The sequence below is a fragment of the Bombyx mori genome, chromosome 26 (genome assembly GCF_030269925.1).
Source record: "Bombyx mori chromosome 26, ASM3026992v2".
Taxonomy (NCBI): Eukaryota; Metazoa; Arthropoda; class Insecta; order Lepidoptera; family Bombycidae; genus Bombyx; species Bombyx mori.
Window position 1 is genome coordinate 1,047,869 of NC_085132.1, and position 6,733 is coordinate 1,054,601.

Here is a 6,733-nt window from a genome sequence, read left to right on the forward strand (position 1 = left end):
AGGCGTGCTTTCAGTTCATTGCGCTGAGCACCTGTTTCTCTGTGACCAGGAGATGTATGAGAATGGTAGTGCAAGGTAGAGGGGGGAAGAGATCAACCGTAGCATACATGGATGGAGTGTGTGAATGACGATAGAGAGGAGTGAGCGCAACAGTTCCTCACAATACCCAAATCTCTGTTATCCTGTAGTCAATTTAAAGTATTTCTTAAAGTATTTCGCACTACCTTGCTTAATATGGCTTTTACGATATAACTATATAACTTGCTACTTATTTTGTATTTACATATTGCAATTTTTTGTATTTATTTTTATTTAATCCAATGTAAGTCTATCTTATATTGTATTTATTTTTCACATGTTCATATATAAGTACTTATATATTTTTATGTAACTTTATTAAGATATAGCACCGTCCATGCTAGTTTGCTTATTCCTCTCCCTGCAAGGTTGTCTGGAAGAGATCGCTTTCAGCGATAAGGCCGCCAATTTATGTCACCGTCTATTATTTGTGCTATATGCTTACTCTGTACATGTGGTGTCAAATAAATAATTATATTATTATTATTTCTTAAGTGCTTGCGTCGCATTTAATTACGTTTGCCAGTAAGCCTGTAATATCTTAATAAGCACGTCGGCACCCAAATGGCGGCATTGTCATTGTTGCGACACGTGTTCATTACGCGTTCTTCGGTGTGCGTTAGTTAATGACCTCCGATGTCTGGTCGTGGTGAATGATGCGTCGGATCGGATAGCCAATATTAGCTATTTGTCTATCTATATAGTTCTCAGGGATGAGGTTGGAATGTAGCTTCGTTATATCCAATCCGTTATAACAATAATAATAATAATAATAAGCCATTTATTTCTTGCTTTTACAAATTTTAAAAAATAATAATAAATATAAATGTATGTATTAGTATTTAGAATGTAAAAGAGAGTTTTGTAATGAAACAGTGAAATTTAGTTAGCAAGAATCCCGGATTGGGTAAAGGCCTCCTCCAAAGATGCCCAAGCGTCTCTATCCTGTGCTACGTCTATCCAGTTTGGGCCAGCTGTTCGTCTAAGATCGTCTTCCCATCTGGTTAGTGGTCGCCCTCGACTTCTCTTGCCCGTTGGGCCGCTCCAAGATGTAACTTTCGCAGTCCACCTCTGGTCTGTATATCTCGCGACATGGCCAGCCCATTTCCATTTTAGTTTTAGTGCATAAGCTAGGACGTCGGTCGCGTTAGTGGTTTTTCTTATCTTAGTATGTCTTAGTGTTTTTCATGGAACGAGTTTTACTTTTGGTTGACTGTAGTACTTTTCTTCTTTGTAGCAATTTTTCAGTTCTTTCTTGTAGTATTTTATATTTATAATTTCTCTTGTTTATTTTTGCAACTTATAGGTTTTCAGAAATAGCATTGCTGATTTTATCATAACAAGTATGTATCGTTTCGTTTGTTTGGTAGATAGCTGCCTCAGATAATTTTAGTTTAAGGTTGTCCTTATATTTTTCTATTTCCTTTAGGCTTCTATGTTGGTATTCTTGTTTATTGGTAAATCGGGCTCTGCTTAGTTTATGTTTAGAGAGCTTTACTGATCCTCTTATTGCACGATGGTCAGATGGGTAGTTCAGGTTCAGAATTTAGAGGTTCTCAAATAATTTTGGTTGGTTTGTGAGAATGTAGTCAATCTCGTTTTTGTGAAGCCCATTCGGCGAAATCCAAGTCCATTTTCGGTTTGGGTTTTTCTTAAAGCAGGTATTTATTATTGTCAACTTATGTTCGAGCGCAAAGTTCACAAGTTTCTGGCCTCTGCTATTCCTTGTGTGTTTTTTGCCGTGTCCGTGTTTTTTCACGACCAAATCTTCGTTTTCTTTAGGCGCTACTACCTTAGCATTGAAATCGCCCATAAGTATGATATGTGTATGTGTAGTTGTTAGTGCTTTCTCAATTGACTCATATAATTTGTCAATTTCAGTTTCTTTTGCATCTGTCGTAGGGAAGTAGACTTGCAGAATGGATATCTTATGGTCTCCTATGTTTAAGTTGAGTATAGCTAAGCGCTCTGATATACCAATGAAGCTCTCGATATTGTTTTTTATTGTCTTGTTTATTATAAAGCCCACCCCATATTGTCCTGCTGTGTGTCCCTTGTAGCAGAGTATAAAGTTCTCATGTTCTTTAATTTCACAACCTTGACGTCTTACTTCTGAGATCCCCATAAAGTCATATTTTATTTAAGCATTTAAGCATTTTTCTAATTCCAATAAACGTTCGTATGAAGATAGAGTCTTAACATTGTATCTTAACATTGTATTGTATTGTCTTAACATTGTATGTATATTTTTAGTTGATGATTTTGTTTAGTGTTTGTGTTCGTAGGGATTGTGATTTTCTTTGGAGGGTTGTGGTCATAATCCTCCACGGTGCCAATCCGTTATATCCATTAAAAAAGTTGACTATTTTTTTTTCTATGTTGCTTTGATCGGTCGAAGAAGTCACGGCTCACCTGGTGTTAAGTGGTTACCGGAGCCCATAAACATCAACAATGTAAATGCCACCCACCTTGAGAAATTGTAAGGTCTCAGTATAGTTACAACGGCTGCCCCGCCCTTCAAACCGAAACGCACCAGTCATTAGCACCAGCCGCTGGCATCAGCCGCTAAAACCAGCCGCTAGCGCCAGCTGCTAGCACCAGCAACTAGCCCCAGCCGCTAGCACCAGTGGCTAGCTCCAGCAACTAGCCCCAGCCGCTAGCACCAGCAACTAGCCCCAGCCGCTAACACCAGCAACTAGCACCAGCCGCTAGCACCAGCCGCTTGCACCAGCCACTAGCTCCAGCCGCTAGCACCAGCAACTAGCCTCAGCCGCTAGCCCCAGCCGCTAGCACCAGCAACTAACACCAGCCGCTAGCGCCAGCAACTAGCCCCAGCCGCTAGCGCCAGCAACTAGCCCCAGCCGCTAGCACCAGCAACTAGCTCCAGCAACTAGCACCAGCAACTAGCCCCAGCAACTAGCCCCAGCCGCTAGCACCAGCCGCTAGCACCAGCAACTAGCCCCAGCAACTAGCCCCAGCCGCTAGCTCCAGCCGCTAGCACCAGCAACTAGCACCAGCCGCTAGCACCAGTGGCTAGCTCCAGCCGCTAGCGCCAGCACTTAGCACCAGCCGCTAGCACCAGCAACTAGCCCCAGCCGCTAGCACCAGCTGCTAGCACCAGCCGCTAGCACCAGCAACTAGCACCAGCCGCTAGCACCAGTGGCTAGCTCCAGCCGCTAGCGCCAGCACTTAGCACCAGCCGCTAGCACCAGCAACTAGCCCCAGCCGCTAGCACCAGCAACTAGCCTCAGCCGCTAGCCCCAGCCGCTAGCACCAGCAACTAACACCAGCTGCTAGCGCCAGCAACTAGCCCCAGCAACTAGCCCCAGCCGCTAGCACCAGCCGCTAGCACCAGCAACTAGCACGAGCCGCTAGCACCAGCAACTAGCACCAGCCGCTAGCCCCAGCCGCTAGCACCAGCAACTAACACCAGCCGCTAGCGCCAGCAACTAGCCCCAGCCGCTAGCGCCAGCCGCTAGCACCAGCAACTAGCCCCAGCAACTAGCCCCAGCCGCTAGCTCCAGCCGCTAGCACCAGCAACTAGCACCAGCCGCTAGCACCAGTGGCTAGCTCCAGCCGCTAGCGCCAGCACTTAGCACCAGCCGCTAGCACCAGCAACTAGCCCCAGCCGCTAGCACCAGCTGCTAGCACCAGCCGCTAGCACCAGCAACTAGCACCAGCCGCTAGCACCAGTGGCTAGCTCCAGCCGCTAGCGCCAGCACTTAGCACCAGCCGCTAGCAATAGCAACTAGCCCCAGCCGCTAGCACCAGCAACTAGCCTCAGCCGCTAGCCCCAGCCGCTAGCACCAGCAACTAACACCAGCTGCTAGCGCCAGCAACTAGCCCCAGCAACTAGCCCCAGCCGCTAGCACCAGCCGCTAGCACCAGCAACTAGCACGAGCCGCTAGCACCAGCAACTAGCACCAGCCGCTAGCACTAGCAACTAGCCCCATCCGCTAGCACCAGCATTTAGCCCCAGCCGCTAGCACCAGCAACTAGCCCCAGCAACTAGCCCCAGCCGCTAGCACCAGCCGCTAGCACCAGCAACTAGCACGAGCCGCTAGCACCAGCAACTAGCACCAGCCGCTAGCACTAGCAACTAGCCCCATCCGCTAGCACCAGCATTTAGCACCAGCCGCTAGCTCGAGAAGTACAACGCCATCTATTGTCAGATAGCGGAAACACACAATACTCGAATTTTGTGGAGTATTCGCGACGATTCTAGGGATTTTGTCTCGACTATAAAAGCGTTGCATAGATGGCACGCAGTCAGTTAGTAATCGGAATTACTCGAAGCGAAACAGCGAACGGATCTGAAGCGAATTGAGAATTTTAAAGTGTTTTAAGTGTTCTGAGTGTTAATACAGTGCTAACTTGTAATTCGGTAGAATTTTTATCTATCCCAAGGTAACAATATCATGAGATGAATGGGTATTTGCTTTAAGACATGTCCTTCTTCAAACAAGGCTTGTGAAGAGTATTAAGCGGTATGCAGCGGCTTGGCTCTGCCCCTGGCATTGCTGTAGTCCATGGGCAACGGTAACCACTCACCATCAGGTGGGCCGTATGCTCGTCTGCCTACAAGGGCAATAAAAAAAAGAGATATTTCGCTTAATAAGCGACATTTAATTATATCTTTGCTTTTTATTTGGTTTTAGTATCAACAATACGATGTTTTTAATGGAATTTTAATTAAGTTTACCTCATGCAATAACTGAAGAAGTTTGTTTATTATGATATTTTATTCCAAAATTTAAACTTTCTTCAACCAGACAGCCTTTCATCTCTCGATATAATGGAATAATAGTCACAGCGGAGTATTTCATTAGTGTAGTGTATAACAAATAATTTTGATACAAATTGTGCTCATTACATTCATAAAGTTTGTTGATACAAATACCGAGAAGGGCGCTTTTCAGTTCGTATTAATTGGATGTTTTTGTCCTAATATCTGTGACTAGTTACGTATGAAATTTATTGTTCTGATTATTAATGAATATGTAAACTAATTGATTTTGTGTATACAAGCTGATATTTGAGTCGACTATTATCAAAGCCGGCAATGTGACCTTTGGACAATTATTGGTAAATCAGAAAAACGAATTATTGACTTTGTATTCCATTGGCAGTCACAAAACTCTTCTGAACGACATCTTAGATAAATAACAGGTTAAGTTAATACTTTATTTAATGCAGGTTTTGAACCGTATTGTTTGAAGGAGACGATTGATATTCAAATCAATCTGTATTGACATATCAATAACATTTTTTTGTCCAAATGCACAGATTGCCACCTTTGATAATAGACGACTCATTTATGGGTGTATTGTAGAATTTGACGTTATATTGAGGTACGGTATGTGACGCTATCGCAGCCTGTTTTTGCTTTTAAGGAATTCTGAAACAAAACTGTAATTTATATAGATAACTAGCCGTACTCGCCCGCTTCGCTGGGTATTTAAAATTAAAATTATCATTTATTGTCATTATTATTAGGGAGTCCAACACTCCTCATATAAATATTAGCCTATTATTAAGTACATTGTATTTTCTATATGGGTACCAAGTTTCAAGTCAATCGGATGCATGGTTCAGTAGTTATAACGGAACATCCGTAAAAACCACTGTAGATTTATATATACTAGAGGTCCCGCAGTAGTCGAAATTCGACTATAATTAATTGGAATTGTAAGTTTGTGCACTATTATGATTGTATTTTATAATCACAAATTTCGCCAAGACTACACTATAAAAAATATGAACAATGACAAACAATATTTAATCTCAATTTGACAACAGACGTCAAGAACAAAAGTTTGACAATAAATAGTATGCATGCGTGTCTGCGTCAAATACATGGTATGTAGTGTGTGTAATGTTTTATTTATTGATTTAATGTATCTTTTATGCATTATTTAAAAAAAATATCTCTATATGTGTGGAAAATTTCATACTCCTCCGGCCGCGCAATTTTCGTAAAAAAGAATACAAAGTTTTTGCGTCACGTATTAATATATAGATATAGTATAGATTTTATGACGAAAAAAAAACCGAAATATTTAATGAAACTGAAAGTATATGGCGTTCCTAAAACGAAGCTCTATATCCCGCGGGAGACTTGTAATAAAAACTGCTCGTCAACTCCTAACGTTTGCGGCTTGTGTTCAGCTCCCTCTAGACCTCCAGTATTTTATCTTCCCGACTAAAATTCCGCTTGGGTCATCGCGTCTGCCGAATCTGTAGTTTGTTTTATTAATTCGATGTAGTTTGTTTCATTCGGTGGATCGTCTTGTGAGTCGAGTGTTTCTTTGAGTTTTTTTATTGCTTAGATGGGGTAGACGAGCTCACAGCCCGCCTGATGTTAAGTGGTTACTGGAGCCCATACACATCTACGACGTAAATGCAGCCACCCATCTTGAGATATAAGTTCTAAGGTCTCAAGTATAGTTACAACGGCAGCCCCACCCTTTAAACCGAAACGCATTACTGCTTCACGGCTGAAATAGGCGGGGCGGTGGTATCTACCCGCGCGAACTTACAAGAGGTTCTACCACCAGTTACAAGTCAGTGTGGTCAGGTTCGGTGTTGTGTCGGAGTCAGTATAATTGTGATGTATGTTTTTGAATTTGATATCTTTTCGAGATCTAGGTGCAAT